Source organism: Macaca thibetana, chromosome 14 (genome assembly GCF_024542745.1).
Source record: "Macaca thibetana thibetana isolate TM-01 chromosome 14, ASM2454274v1, whole genome shotgun sequence".
In the NCBI taxonomy this organism is placed as follows: Eukaryota; Metazoa; Chordata; class Mammalia; order Primates; family Cercopithecidae; genus Macaca; species Macaca thibetana.
The window spans coordinates 21,031,901-21,046,900 of NC_065591.1; the positions used below are offsets into that span (position 1 = coordinate 21,031,901).

At 48.6% G+C, this 15,000-nt stretch overlaps 1 long non-coding RNA gene across 3 annotated transcripts; it reads right to left on the bottom strand.

Moving 5' to 3' along the window:
• Positions 1-1,746: 1,746 nt before the first annotated feature.
• On the bottom strand, positions 1,747-12,394 carry LOC126935773 (uncharacterized). 3 transcript variants are annotated; one of them, XR_007719292.1, is made up of 4 exons: positions 11,619-12,394; positions 11,295-11,390; positions 10,197-10,328; positions 1,747-1,937 (listed from the first exon to the last, which is right to left on the bottom strand). It is a non-coding gene; the product is annotated as an uncharacterized LOC126935773 (long non-coding RNA). The 3 variants fall into 3 exon arrangements; XR_007719291.1 differs by lacking the exon at positions 1,747-1,937 and adding an exon at positions 8,874-9,724; XR_007719293.1 differs by lacking the exon at positions 1,747-1,937 and adding an exon at positions 8,874-9,724 and having other exon boundaries at positions 10,197-10,817.
• Positions 12,395-15,000: the final 2,606 nt, after the last annotated feature.

A 15,000-nucleotide genomic window follows, 5' to 3' on the forward strand; every position in this document is an offset into this window, starting at 1 on the left:
GGCACGAAGTTCCTAACAGCAGACAATCTTGAAGAACACGAGGCAACTCCTAACATGATTGTTAATGCCCCAGGCTACTCCACACACTTTACCCATCCCATAAATGAACTCTGGCATTATTGGTACAATTCTTAAGTCCAAGGAACTCCTAAGGCTGGAATAAGGAAGAAAAAGAGGTAAGAGAATGCCTTGAGGATTAGGATTTCAGGACCATCTCAAGACCAAAAGTGAGGGACTACAGTATCTGATTTGGTTCATGTGTTCTTTTCCCCTGTTTCCATGTATACAGCTTGGGCTTCAAGTGGTTTGTGACTTGTTCCCCTAGGAACACTCTGAGACCCGAATTCTTCTTCTGGAAGCCAGTCCCCATGACAGGTGCCCACTGCACACTGCCAGGCTCCTTGCCATCATAGCCACAGTTCTTTATCCTGCTTTCGGATCTCTTCCTGATCTGGTCTATCTTACAATTGTCCCAGCTCAGGTGATGAGCCCATTACCACCAACTCCTAATCCCCAATACCCTGAACTCTAATGCTGTATTTGGGTTGTCTTTCTCATGGCACTCCACAGAGGACTGCCAGCTTGCCAAAAGCCCTCTCCCCATATGAACTGATTTCAGTTAGGTAGCTAGGAAGACATGGAGAGCAGGTGACTAATTCACGCTAAGGTGTGAAAGGCTGCTAGCATAATAACATCCCAAGAAGTATTTGCTTTTTGTAAAAGGGGATGCATTCACCCAAATGGATGTCTGACAGAATATCTGGGAATATAACAATGGAGTAATAAATTCCACATTCCTCTTCCCTAAATGAGGCTGGTTTTCTTCTTCTCTTACTCCATTTCTTTGCTTTAAAAAGTCTAACATGATGTGACAAAATAGGAAGTTCTCAGCACCATCAATATGCTTTTCTTGTCAATGATGTTGACTCTGAATCTAATCAAGCATTTAGAGTTAGCTTCTATTAATAGTTCACAGGAAATACAGGGATAGAGGAAAAATTTAAATGACACCGTGAGAAAGCAAATAGGCAAATATGTAATGTGGGCCCTTCTATAGGATAACTGTCGTGATTTCATCCACAAGTCAATTCGATTAGTTCACTCAGGCTGCTATAACAAAAAGACCATAAATTGGGTGGGTTATAAACAACTGAAATTTATTTCTCACTGTTCTGGAGGCTGGGAAGTCCAAGATCAAGGTCCTCACAGATTTGGTGTCTGGTAAGGGCCTGCTTCCTGGTTTGTAAACAGCTGTCTTCTTACTATGTCCTTACATGGTGGAAGAGGCAAGGAAGTTCTTTCAGGCCTTTTTTAGAAAGGCACTGATTTTATAAGGGCACTAATCTCATTCACATGGGCTTTGCCCTTGTGGCATAATCACCTCCAAAAAGGCCCCACCTCCTAATACCATCACATTGAAGGCTGGTATTTCAATATATGAATTTGGAGGAGGACCACAAACTAGAAAAAAAATGGATAGAGGACAGTTTAAGATGAAAAGATTTAAATAGACATAACTACCAACTGTAGTATGTTGACCTTGTTAGACTCAACAAACCAACTGTAAAAGGACATTTTTGAGACAACTAGGAAAATTTTACTATGAACTGAATTTTTAATAATACTAAAAATTACTGCTAATTTTGTAAGATGCAATAATAGTATGTTATGTTTATTTTAAACTATATATTTTAGAGATACATAGGAAAGTGTGTAGAAGTAAAATGACATAGAAATGCCCAGAATTTATTTTAAAATGGTTGACAGTAGGAGGGAGAGAAGGAAAAAGAAAAAGAAAAAAAGGACAAATGAGGCTAGAGTAGCAAAATGTTGATAAATGTTGAATCTGAGTGATGGGTCCATTGGGTTCCATGATATTATTCATTCTACTTTGGTGTCTGTATTAGTCCGTTTTCACACTGCTGATAAAGACATACCTGAGAATGGGAAGAAAAAGAGGTTTAATTGGACTTATAGTCCCACGTGGCTGGGGAGGCCTCAGAACCATGGTGGGAGGTGAAAGGCACTTCTTACATGGTGGTGGCAAGAGAAAAATGAGGAAGATGTAAAAGCAGAAACCCCTGATAAAACCATCAGGTCTCATAAGACTTATTCACTACCACAAGAATAGTATAGGAGAAAACATCCTCATGATACAAATTATCTCTCACTGAGTCCCTCCACAACACGTAGGAATTCTGGGAGTACAATTCAAGATGAGATTTGGGTGGGGACAGATTCAAACCATATCATTCTACCTCAGCCCCTCCAAATCTCATGTCCTCACATTTCAAAACTAATCACACCTTCCCAACAGTCCCCCAAAATCTTAACTCATTTCAGCATTAACCCAAAAGTCCACAGTCCAAAGTCTTATCTAAGACAAGGCAAGTCCCTTCCACCTATAAGCCTGTTAAATCAAAAGTAAGCTAGTCACTTCCTAGATACAATGGGGGTACAGGCATCGGGTAAATACAGTCACTCCAAATGGGAGAAATTGACCAAAACTAAGGGGTTACAGGCCCCGTGCAAGTCCGAAATCCAGTGGGGCAATCAAATCTTAAAGCTCTAAAATGATCTCCTTTGACTCCATGTCTCACATCCAGGTCACGCTGAAGCAAGAGGTGAGTCTGCATGGTCTTGGACAGCTCCACCCCTGTGGCTTTGCAGGGTACAGCCTCCCTCCCAGCTGCTTTCACGGGCTGGCATTGAGTGTCTGTGGTTTTTCCAGGCACATAGTGCAAGCTGTCGGTGGATCTACCATTCTGGGGTCTGGAAGATGGTGGTCCTCTTCTCAGAGCTCCACTAGATTATGCCCCAGCAGGGACTCTGTGTGGGGACTCCAACCACATATTTCCCTTCCACATTGCTCTAGCAGAGGTTCTGCATGACAGCCCTGCCCTTGCAGCAAACTTCTGCCTGGACATCCAGACATTTCCATACATCCTCTGAAATCTAGGTGGAGGTTTCCAAACCTCAATTCTTGACTTCTGTGTTCTTGCAGGCTCAACACCATGTGGAAGCTGCCAAGGCTTGGGGCTTGCACCCTCTGAATTGGATTATTTGTGGGGGTTTGAATTCCTCATATATTCTGAATATTGGTCCCTAGTCTGATGAATAGTTTGCAAATACTTTCTCCCATTCTACAGGTTGTCTCTGCACAAGATGAATTTTGTTCAACACCTTGTTGCTCAGCTTCCCGATGAATGTGGTGCTAGCTTGACCCCCACCTCCACCCCACAAATCTGCTCTTCCCCACAGCAGCAAATGCACATCATCACCCATCCAGTTGCTCAAACCCTAATTCTGAATCCCCCTCTTCCATTGGTGCCATCAGCAGCTCCCATCAGCATACCTCCTAGAGCACACCCTGACTATCCTGCTCTCCCTCCCTAGCCAGAGTCCTCATCCTCTCTGGCTGGAACTGAACAGACTTATGGGGTCTCCCTGCTTCCTCCCACTGTCCCCTGCAACCCACTGTCCTCCCACTGCCAACAGACTTTTGAAAACAAAAGGCAGATCATGCCATGCCTCTGTTTACAACTCTTTAGTAGCTTCTGACACTACTTAGAATCAAGTCCAGAATTCCCCTCTGGCTTCCAAGGCTCTGCGTCTACACAGCCCAGCCACTGGGTCTACCCCACCTTCATCTGGTGCCACCCTCCCTGTCCACACTCCACTCTGGCCACCCTGCCCTTCCTCACTTGCTCCTCCTTGGGGCCTTTGCCATTGAATGTTTTCTGGGCTCCCAATACCCTTTGTCCAAGTCTTCGCATGACTGGCTGCTCCTCAGCTCCAGAGAATTCATGCAGATGCCACCTCCTCCCAGAGGACTCCCTGACACCTGATGGAAGCAGCTACCATCCCATAACCCTGCTCATTTTCCTGGTGTTACTGATTGCCGTCTGAAAGTATCTGCTGTCTTTCTTGGTTTCCTTGTTCCTTGTCTCTTTTCTCCCATCTAGACGTAAACTAGGACAACTGAATAACATGCAAGAGCCAGGGCCTCATCCTGTTTGCCATCCCACCCCTATTCCTAGAATGAGACCTTACACAAAGGCACTCGATTGATGTCTAATAAGCAATCAACTGAACGCACAAAGTTGTGTGACCGGGGGTGAGTCTGAAGTCTCTATGTGTTTTCTGTGACTCACAGTGGGATCCAAGTTCTGTCAACACTTACTTGTGGCCTAGGGTCTCACACAAACAATAAAAGCATGGACCATCTTCTGACAGGTGGTCACATGAATGGCACTTTCTTGCCACCACACACAGGTGGGAGAGTGTCTTTAACAAAATGAACAGGCACAGGATGTCACCCCCTTGGTGAAGGTGCCCACTCCGGGTACAGGGCTTTGAGACTCCACAGGGGAAATCAGTCTACCTGGAAAAGCGCCTCTGTTCTCAGCAGTTCCAGGAAACCCCAGGGCCTCCCAACATGTGGTCTGTTCTGTTCCAGGGAAGAACAATGTTTCAGAGACTGCCTTCCTGTCTTGTGGTCGGGCTATTCTTGCGCCTCGGAATGCCTTTCTGCTGAGTGCTGACAGCCGCCGCCTCTCTCAGTGGTGCCAGGCCTCTGGAGCTCCGCTTGGTGGGTGGTGAGGGCTCCTACAGCCTCCACGCCCACCTGGGCTCTGGTAGGCATGCTGGGGAACTCAGAGCATGTGGCGTTGGGGGGGCTCCTCTCTGGCATTGCCCAGCTCTTCCTTCTCCTGCCAAACAAAAGCGTTCTGCTTGGGCGGGGTCAAGACTCTACTTCTAACTGTGGAACAAACAACAGACCAAGCCCTTTCTACCCTGGGAGAAGCAGGGCTGCCCAGGACCTTGCCTCATTTGCTGATTTTTCCAAAGTTTGGAGCAGTACAGGAGGTGGTGGTAGAAACTTGTGCTTTCTCCAAGTCTGAAGAGTCTGCCTCAGGCCTGGGGGCAGGGCTGCTTTCTCATCATCACTTTCTGCTGGCCATGTTGGCATGCCGGTGGGCTCCTCCCTCTCTTCTCTCTGGCCTCCTGCAGACATGGTTTTCTACCTCCTGCTGCCCTCTGCTCTTCCACCAGCCCCCAGTTCATCACACCTGGACTTCTCCAGAAACTGCTAACAGTTCCTTTTCCTCCTGCACTGCCCACTCACTCAGCATTACATCACCATCATCATACTTGCATGTCATCTTCATGGCCACCGTTGACCATCTTCTCATGGTTAGGACGTGTCGCGCTCTGCGTTAAGCAGGTTATACGTTGCATCTCATCTACTCCATATTAAGTAGTTACTGTTCTCTGCATTTCACAGATGAGGGAACTGAGCTCACAGCAGCTGAGGAACTTGTCCAGGGCCACCTCGCTGGTGAGGGGCAGAGCTGGAATGCTAACCCCATGCCAAGTCTGCTCGGCCCCCAGCTGTACGGCTTGCTCTGGCGGAGGGTTTAAGACATGCAGACAGGCTGCTGAGCCGGTCCTTCTGGTCCCAATCCTGTCACTTGCCTGCTTTGTGACCTCTCTGAGCCTCGGTTTGCTCTTCTGTGACATGGGGACAGCAATAGCAACTTCTTCCCAGCGGTGTTGTGAGGATGAAAGGAGTGTGAAGTGTTTAGAAGGGTGACTGGTAAATGCTCTGTAACAGGTGCAGAGAATGTGACGAGACACAGCCCCTGCCCTCAGGAACTTCTGGTTTAGTGGGAAGGATCATCGCAGCTTGGGATGGTCTAAATCACAGCGAGGAAAAGAATAGGTGCCACCAGTGTGAGTGGCAGCCCGCTGCGTTGGTTTCCACTTGAGTGATGCCTAAGCTAGTATGATTCTTTTTTTTTTAATCAGCTTTTATTTGGAATAAATTTAGATTTATAGAAAAGTTGCAAAGATAATACCGCGTTTGCATATACTGTGCCTAGCTTTCCTGAAGAACATGCCACTTCCCCAGAAATAAGACAAAGGCAATGGGATGGGGGTAGATGTGTATCACGTTAGCTGTTCTCAGGCAAGCTCCCTCTAGGCACGTCCCACAGAAAGGCAAACATTGTAAAATCTGGGCCAGGCACAGTGGCTCAAGCCTGTAATCCCAGCACTTGTGGGAGGCCAAGGCGGGTGAATCACCTGAGGTCAAGAGTTTGAGACCAGCCTGGCCAACATGGTGAAACCCCATCTCTACTAAAACTATAAAAATTAGCTGGGTGCGGTGGTGGGTGCCTGTAATCCCAGCCACACAAGAGGTTGAGGCAGAAGAATCGCTTGAACTCAGGAGGTGGAGGTTGCAGAGAGCAAAGACTGTGCCATTGTACTCTAGCCTGGGCAACAAGAGCGAAACTCTGTCTCAAAGAAAAAAAAAAAAAAATCATGAATTCAAGGCCACCTCCAGAGGGTCTAGCCTCCTACCTGGAGGGCTTGCGTGAGGGTTAGTCCACAAGCGAACTCAAGCAGGAAACACAGCATGGCCGTCTAGACTGGGGCTGAGCCCTGGCCCTCCAACCTCTGTGCTCATTCCTGAGCAGAGAGGAGAGCTCTCTCTTTGGCTCACTGATTCTGTCTTGGCCTTTCCTCACCATGAAGTTGTAAGTGACAGAGGCCACAGGTATGGTGGGAAAGGGTAATGGGGGTGACAAGGTCAGCTTTGGGCTTAGGTCTGCCCAAACCTCTATGTGGCTGACCCACTCGGGATTCCCGGATCTTCTCTTGGGCTTGGGACCAAAGCCATGGCTATGACTGCATTGCTGGCTTCATCTTTCCTGGCTGGCCAACCAGGGCAGGAGATCAGGGATCCTGTGCTCATTCATCCTTTCACTCAATACAGATACAGAGAAGAGCAGCCCTGAGCCCGGCACTGTGCCAGGCCCTAGGGGTACCGCGCTGGGCTCCTCACAAGATTCCCTTCTCTAGATAGCCTACCTTCAACAAGAATTGCAAAAGGTGGAAAGATTTTCCTGGCCCTGTATAGTTTCCTATAACTGATGTAGTAGCTTAAAACAACAAAAATGTCTTATGTGGCAGTTCTAGAGGTCAGTTGTCCAAAATCAGTCTCATGGACTAAAGTCAAGGTGTTGATGGGGCTGGTTTCTTCTAGATGCTCACTTCCTTGCCTCTGCCAGCTTCTGAGGCCACCTGCATTCCTTAGCTGGGGGCCTCCTTCTTTTACACTCAAAACAGCAGCGTAGCATCTCCTCTCCTCTCTGACTTCTGCTTCTATCCTTACATCTTCCTTCTCTTTTATAAGGACCCTTGTGATTACAATGGATCCACCCAGGTAATCCAGGATAATCCCCCTATCATAACATTCTTAACTTAATCACATCTGTAAATTCCCCTTTGCCATATAAGGTAACATATTCACAGATTCTGGGAATTAGAACATGAGCATCTTTGGAGGGCCATTATCTAGTCTTCTGTAAACTTTTTTTTTTTTTTTTGAGACAGGTCTTGCTCTTTCCCTCAGGCTGGAGCGCAGTGGCTACATCACAGCTCACTGCAGTCTGGAACTTGTAGGCTCAAGTGATCCTCCTGCCCCAGCCTTCTGAGTAGCTGGGATTATAGGCATGAGCTGCCACGTCCAGTCAAAGCTCTTTCTTGAAGTAGTTAAGAGCCCAGGCTCTGAAGTCCACAGACTTGGGTTTGAATCCATGGCCCTGCCATTTTTTACTGTGTGACTTCCTATTACTTAATCCCTCTGTGCTTCAATTTCCTCGTCTGTAACATGAGGCTAATAGCTACCTGAAGGATTGATATGAGAATTAAACAAGCGATCACAGGGGTTCTAGCCAGAGGTCTTAGTTATTAACAACGAAAGTGGCCTTTGACTGCTTTAAGCAGAAAGGTAACAGCTCATCGTCTCTAGGAAGGCTGGTAATCCAGGGTCAGACAAAGCCAGAACAAGAGAGAAGTCGGCGGCCAAAACCACAATCCAAGCCATGCTATGGAACCCGCAGATGAGGCTTCCTGTTTGCCACCTGCAGCCCAAGGCACCCCACTCCTGTTGCTACCATTTGTGGCCTGGCCACTCTAGGATACTTGTAGCTGTGGAGCAGAACTTTCCATGGCTTCTGGCCGGAGTCCAGTTTTGGACAGGAGCGTCGGATTAGCTGGCTCTGGTCACATGTCCACTTCCTGGTTGCAAAGGCCCCAGGAGAGCAAGGATCTGGCTTTCTTCGCTTCTTGGTGGAAAGCTGACTCTTCTCTCCCTACTCTCATCCTGGGATGGAGAATTCCCCAAACATAAAAAGGGGTTCAGCCCCCAAATCAAGCATTCACTCGATGCCAGCAATGATTATTATTAGTCCAGGCTCTCCGTTGAGTGTCGTGGTAAAATTGAACTCACACCCTGGAATTGGACAGGGAGGCAGAGTACGGGTTCTTGTCCAGCCTTGCTAGGATGTGGCCCTGTGCCACAGGCACTGTCACCCAGATGCCAGGCAAACACGGAGAAGGTCAGTAGTCCCTGAATACCTGTCCGGTTGGTGAGACCCTGCTTGGACCAGACAGCCTAGAGAGTTGACTATTCATCAGCTTTTGTTGGATGGAGGACAAAAATCAAAACAAAACAGTGAGAATGAGCGTGCAACAAGAAAAGGCATCCGAAAGATGTTTTTAATGTGCATCAGATTATGCAGCCAAGCCAGGGGCCTCTGCCTGGCTTCCCGGCATGTTCCTGCCTGAAGACAACTTGATGATTTGAAGGGAGCCGCGGTCAGATTGTATACCTGTCAACTGCCTCTCCACGCTCACTGGGGCACGGGGCTGTAATGAGGCCTGACACCTCAGGAATCTGGCAGGATGCAAAACAGCCGCAGAGGGCAGGGGGGAGGCAGGCGGGGCCTGCTCTGGCCACTTGGGCCTGCCTGGAATGTTCCAGAAGAGTACCGGAGGGGACCCAGGGGGTCCAGCTCCAGGTTCTTAGCCATTTTCTGGTAGGACAATGAGAAAAATCATATCAGCTCTCTGAACCTCAGTTTCCTCATCTATAAAATGGGTTTTACTCTCCCCTTAAAGGTTTATTGGGAAGATCCAAGAAAGTATATACAAAGTGCCTAACATGGCAACGCAATAAATGATCATGATAAATATTATCATCGTTGTCAACATCCTTGTCAACCCAGTCGATCCTTTCTGCTTGAATTGTCTGTTTCTGTGCTTCGGTTTCCACTATTCAAAAATTTGTTCACCATTATTAATTGGTTTGCTTTTGTGAGAACCTGCTGGGAGGATTTTTAGGCTAAGAGAGATTTTAGAGATGATTTTGACCAACTTATTCATCTTATTGTGGAGGAAATTAAGGCTCAGAGAAGAGAGGTTATTTACCCAAGGTTGAACTGCTTGGTGTTGGAGGAGTTTCAACAGCAACAATGCTGGAGGGGACATGGAAGTCCCTGGTGCCTGGGGCAGAGGGGTACAAGGAGCCCTGGGCTTGGTCATATTCCTGGAACTACTTCCACGACTCTAATCCCAGGCATGTTAGATAAATTCAGAGAAGAGACACAGACAAGGCGTCAACCTAATTATTCTGGAAAACACGGGTTGAGTGTCATCTCAGTCCTGGGAACTCACTGATTAGGCAAAGTCAAGGTGTCCTGAGTCCTGGTGCCCTGGTAGAAAAAACTGACACTTTCACAGCTCATCCTAGTCACATTCTAGGAACTGCATATTGCAGGCCTGGAGAGAGAGAGGTGAAGTCTTCTTGGAGGGTGGATGTGTTCATAGGAGCTGGTATTGGAGCTAACCTTCAAGTCAATCACAAGATGTGATTCTGGGGAAAGGGGTTTAAAAAAAAATCACATCTGGTTAAGGCATAAGGAGGGGCTTTGTGAGGGAGATGGGACTGGCCCTATGCCTTGGAGAGGAATAGGATTTCTACAGACAGAAGAGGGTAGAAGGGCAAGCCTTGCAGCAGGCACAGCCTGACATTTCTGTGCAGGGAAGGGAGTCACTGCAAGCACTCCAGAGGAGGCCTGAGCAGAGCGCAACGCCATCATTATCACTGCCCAGCCAGAACCCGGCAGGAGGAAGCCCGAAGCAGCCCATGTGAGGAAGACACCACAGATGGAGGGCGGGTGCTGGGGCAGCCCCTCCTTCCCCTGGAGAGCCTGGATTCTGAGAGGCTGAAGTTGGCCATTTCTTGTTAGGTGTGGGCTCTAGCTCTCTGGAACAATGTTTACTAAAAGATGGAGCCAGGACCTGCCAAGGACATTGCACCCTAGTGAGTGGGGATTAGGGCTTACCCAGAGTCTCATCACTGATGTAATCATAAATCATTCACAGGAGACTATGCAGTTCCTGACTGTCAAGTTGGCTGTTGAGTTTCCATCATGTCCTTCCAAGGGAGGGTTTAGTTCTCCAGAGGAAGCAAGGCGCTGGAGAAAGGTCAGAGTTTACAAACACACACATTTGGGTTGGAGTTCCCACTCTGCCCCACTCTAGCTCAGAGACCTTAAGCAAGTTACTTAATCTTCCTGAGCCTCAGTTTTCTCACCTATCAAGTAGGAATTATAACATATCCCCCATGGGGTCATTGTAGGATTAAATGAGATCACAGATGTAAGGTCAATGAAAAGAAGGAAAGGTATGTAACTTTGCCTGGAACATTCTAGGTGCTTTGCAAACACTCTCCTTTCCCCTCTTCATTGGCTGTGTCTGAAGCAAAGTCGTTGAGTTACAAGAATGACTTCAGGTGTGGCTAAGGCAAGACACCAAACTAGACAAAACCACCAACATTTACGTCACTTCCAGGCACTCAGCTTGAGCTGGCTGTACAAGGGTTTCCCTGCCCTTTCCCAGCCAGCATTCCAGGCAGAAAACTTCTTGGAAAAGCCAGGTGTATCAAAAGGGCACGATACTTGGACCTGCAGTAAAATAAAATGGGCCACTGAGTTTTGGGCTACTAAATGTCAATTACTAGTGGCATCACCAGGCTGTGCACTGATGCTTCCCCCTCAGTGACTCTGGTGACAGTGGAGCCCACACTCCATGCCCGTTTTGCCCTGCTTCTCCTGCTCCAGTTTCTCTCCTATGCCTCATCCCCAGGTGTGTCCTCTAGGTTGAGTATTGCCTGGAACCCCGCCTTCCCTCAGATGGCCTTTCCTCCTGGGGATGTGTGTGCTTTTCCCTCCTCTGGACATGCATTCCTTCAATGGCTGCAGCTGGAACTAAAAGCTGTACATTTGCTTCTGTGTTGGGGTTTTATTGTTTAATTCTTTTGTGCATAGTTATTCCTTGGCAAATTTCTACCATGCCAGACTGCCCTTTACCAAGCCCCACCCAGTCAAGAGAGGACCATCAACCTCTCTGGCACTGGTCCTACCTCGGTCCTGCCAACTTACCCATCAACACTTCCCAGGACACCCAAGCTCCAGCTCTGTGACAGCTGCATTCATCAGGTCTCTTGATTGCAACTGATGGAAACCCAGTTGAATGCACTGAATATAGAATAGAATAGAATAGTATAGAATAGAATAGAATAGAATAGAATAGAATAGAATAGAATGAGAATGAGAATGAGAATGGAATAAAATAAAAATTACCTAATACAACTGGGAGGTATGGGGATGAAGACAGGACTAAATCCAGAGTTCAAAAATGCTAACTATCAATCATTTCTTCATGCCCTGCCCCCACCTCTAACTCTCTGCATGCCTCACTCTTACCTCCTGCAGGTGGGCTACTTTACAGGATAAAGAAAAGTCTGGATTCCAACTTCCAGCTTCCCAATCTATCAGCTGCAGAGGGACTGAAGCCAGCTTCCTGCTCCCAGTGTCCTTCTCAGAGAAGAACTCTGATTGGCCCTGTGGAGTCACATGTCCTTCCCTGACCCAATTTCTGGGGCCAGGAGGATGTTGGGATAATTATCCAGCCTGGGCCTGCCTGTACCTCCTCTGAGGCTCAGGGGCAGGGCAGCTTGTTACCAGAAGCATGGAGATGGGGAGCAAACTTATGCCCAATGGGAAGAATTGTTTCCATAGACCAGGAGAGGGCCAAGGAGTGGGAGGGAGGGAGTGCCCATCCTGTGGGGAGCAGAGGGCATCAGGGTGCCCTTGAGTTGGCCCAGGAGGGTTTGAACAAGAGCGGGAGGCTCCAAACTCTGGGCTATCCCAGGAGCTGAAAGGAGAGGCGAGGCGAGGGGAGGGGCCCAGTGGGAAGAAACAGAGCAAAGGAGGAGCTGCAGGTCCGTCTGCTGAGAGGAGTCCCAGTTGCTCCAGCAGAGAGGGGCCATGGGGCAGGAGCCCTGGTGGGAGGATGAGAGCCAGGAATTTAAGGAATGCCAAGGCTGCCCAGTGGGCAGAGCTACCCCAAAGGCTGGTACCAGATGCCGACTGGGAGGCAGGGGCACCCTGCTGCTCCCCAGGTCTGCTCCTTATTTGCCCCTCCCACCCTGCCCCTCAGGGGCTCTGGCAAGAGCTCCTGCTGTTCAGAAGGTGGAGGATCTTATCCTGCCTGCACTGTTAACTCACTGTGTGCTCCTTGGCCATCTGCAGCCTCAGTTTCCCCACCAGTAAAGTGAAGAGGATAGAATAGAAGTGGCGTCAGCTCTACTTCTCTTCCCCAGCTCCTCCTCCCCAGCGCCCCCAGGAATGAGGGCACCCCAGAAGGCCCTCGGAACCCAGGAATGTGCCCCAGGCCTCGGCCTTCCCTCAGCTCCTCCCTGAGGAAGCCAGGGAGCCGTTGGCAGGGGTGGCTCCAGGTCCCCTCCTTATCCCTCCCCTCCCCACCCCGTTCCTGCTTCCCCTCTCTTTCCTCTTCTGGCTGCAAAGCACATACAGATGTGGGGCTGTCGGCCACAATCAGGGCGTTCAGGTGAGGAATGGGGCCTGGCAGCCCTTGGCTTGTACTCGTTTGCCTGAGCGCAATTTCCCCGTAATTACACTTCCTAACTTTTCAGCATCTGTGAAAGATCATCTTCTGACACAGCGGAGTCAGGCTTGCGCCGGCCAGGAGGCGCGGCCCTTCGCTCGGAATCATTTTCAACAGGCAGAGAAAACACATTCGTTCTTTCTTTCCGGCGTGAAGGACGTCCCCAGGAGGCAAGCTCAGAAGTGTCTTGGCGCCTGCCACCGGCATCCTCTCACGCATTCTGGCTCCCCACCCATCGCAGTGCTGCCGAGATAGTCACCCACTGGAATTACCACCCGCCTACTCTGTCAGTCACTCATGGTGACATTTATGAGGACACTCACACTATTGCCCCCCACCACACACACACAACTGCTCCAGTCCCACCTCCTCACACCTTCAGCAGCCACATTCCCTGAAGTCACCTGTCTACAGCCCACACCCACACCATCACCCTTTGTGACATGCACTGCTTTCTTCCTGTCACCCCAAGTGGTGCTGATGTCATCCTCCCACATTTGCCCCATGCCACACCCAACCCCACTGCCCTGCAGCCAGTAAACCCATCTCCCCTGTCCACACCAATGCCCTGGGTTCAGCAGAAGTTTTGTTCAGGGCGAGAGCAAGCAGAACGCCTAGGCGGCCCCTCCCAGGATCTTGGATGAAGACTTGCTTTAACAAGATGCGGGGGCCAGGAGGAGAGGCAGGGAGAACTACAGGCCTTAGAAACCCTGCGGAAGAAGGAGCCAGTAGGCACCTTGTAAATACATTCGAAATGTGGCCAGGGCCGGGCTCAAGCCTGTAATCCCAGCATTTTGGGAAGCTGAGATGGGCAGATTGCTTGAGGCCAGGAGTTCAGGACCAGTATGGGCAACATGGCGAAACCCCGTCTCTACAAAAAAATACAAAAAATTAGCCAGGCATGGTGACACCCACCTGTGGTCCCAGCTACTTGGGAGGCTGAGTCTAAGCCTGAGAAGTCAAGGGTGCAGTGAACCGAGATTGTGCCACGGCACTCCAGCTTGGACAGCAGAGTGAGGCTCTTGTGAGCAAGCAAGAAGGAAGGAAGGAAGGAAGGAAGGAGAAAGAGAGAGAGAGAGAAAGAAAGAAAGAGAGAGAGAAAGAAAGAAAGAAAGAAAGAAAGAAAGAAAGAAAAAAAGAAAGAAAGAAAGAAAGAAAGAAAGAGAAAGAGAGAGAAAGAAGAAAGAAAGAAAGAAAGAAAGAAAGAAAGAAAGAAAGAAAGAAAGAAAGAAAGAAAGAAAGAAAGAAAGAAAGAAAGGAAGGAAGGAAGGAAGGAAGGAAGGAAGGAAGGAAAGAAAGGAAAGAAAGGAAGGAAGGAAAGGAAGAAAGGAAGAAAGGAAAGAAAGAAAGAAAGAGAAAAAGAAAAGAAAGAATGAAAGAAAGAAAGAAAGAAAGAAAAAAGAAAAAAAAAAAGAAAGAAAGAAAGAAAGAAAGAAAGAAAGAAAGAAAGAAAGAAAGAAAGAAAGAAAGAAAGAAAGAAAGAAAAAGAAAATGAGTGTGGCCAGGTTCTGGACAATAAACAACAGCTCAAGGGACAGGAAGACACAGGGTGTGGGAGGACAGCTGGGGGAGGAGGCCCTCATATACTCTAATCTCCTCCACCTGGGGCCTGATGGCCAACAGGGCAGGGGATTCAACTCTGCTGCCTCCTGGAAAACAGACTATCAGCCAGGAAAGGCTCTCCCACTCTTATGAAAACCAAATCCCCCCAGGGCAAGTCATGCCACAAACCCAATCTTCAGAGGTGGCCTCTCTGCTCTTGCAGTTCTGTAGGAAACATCGTTACTTCCAAGACCAAGAATCTGGAAGGAGCCTGGGTGTGGGGCAGGGTTTCGTTTTTTGTTTTTTGTTTTTTTCTTTTTTGAGACGGAGTCTCGCTCTGTCGCTCGGGCTGGAGTGCGGTGGCAAAGCAAACTTTGCGTTTTGTCCAGAGAGGCAGATAGGAGGCATATGTCCCCTAGCCTGAGCCCATAGCAGACATCACTAATCCATCATGGCACAGAGAGGTTAAATCATTTGGCAAATGTCACACAGCTGATAAACTCAAGGAGCCAACTTCGAACTTGGGCAGTCTGGATTCAGAGTCTTTGATCCTTAGCCACTATGCTGTATGATCCTATGTAAGTTCTGGTTCCTAGCCTCAGAAGGGGCACAGGCACCTGGTACAGCTCCTAGCAG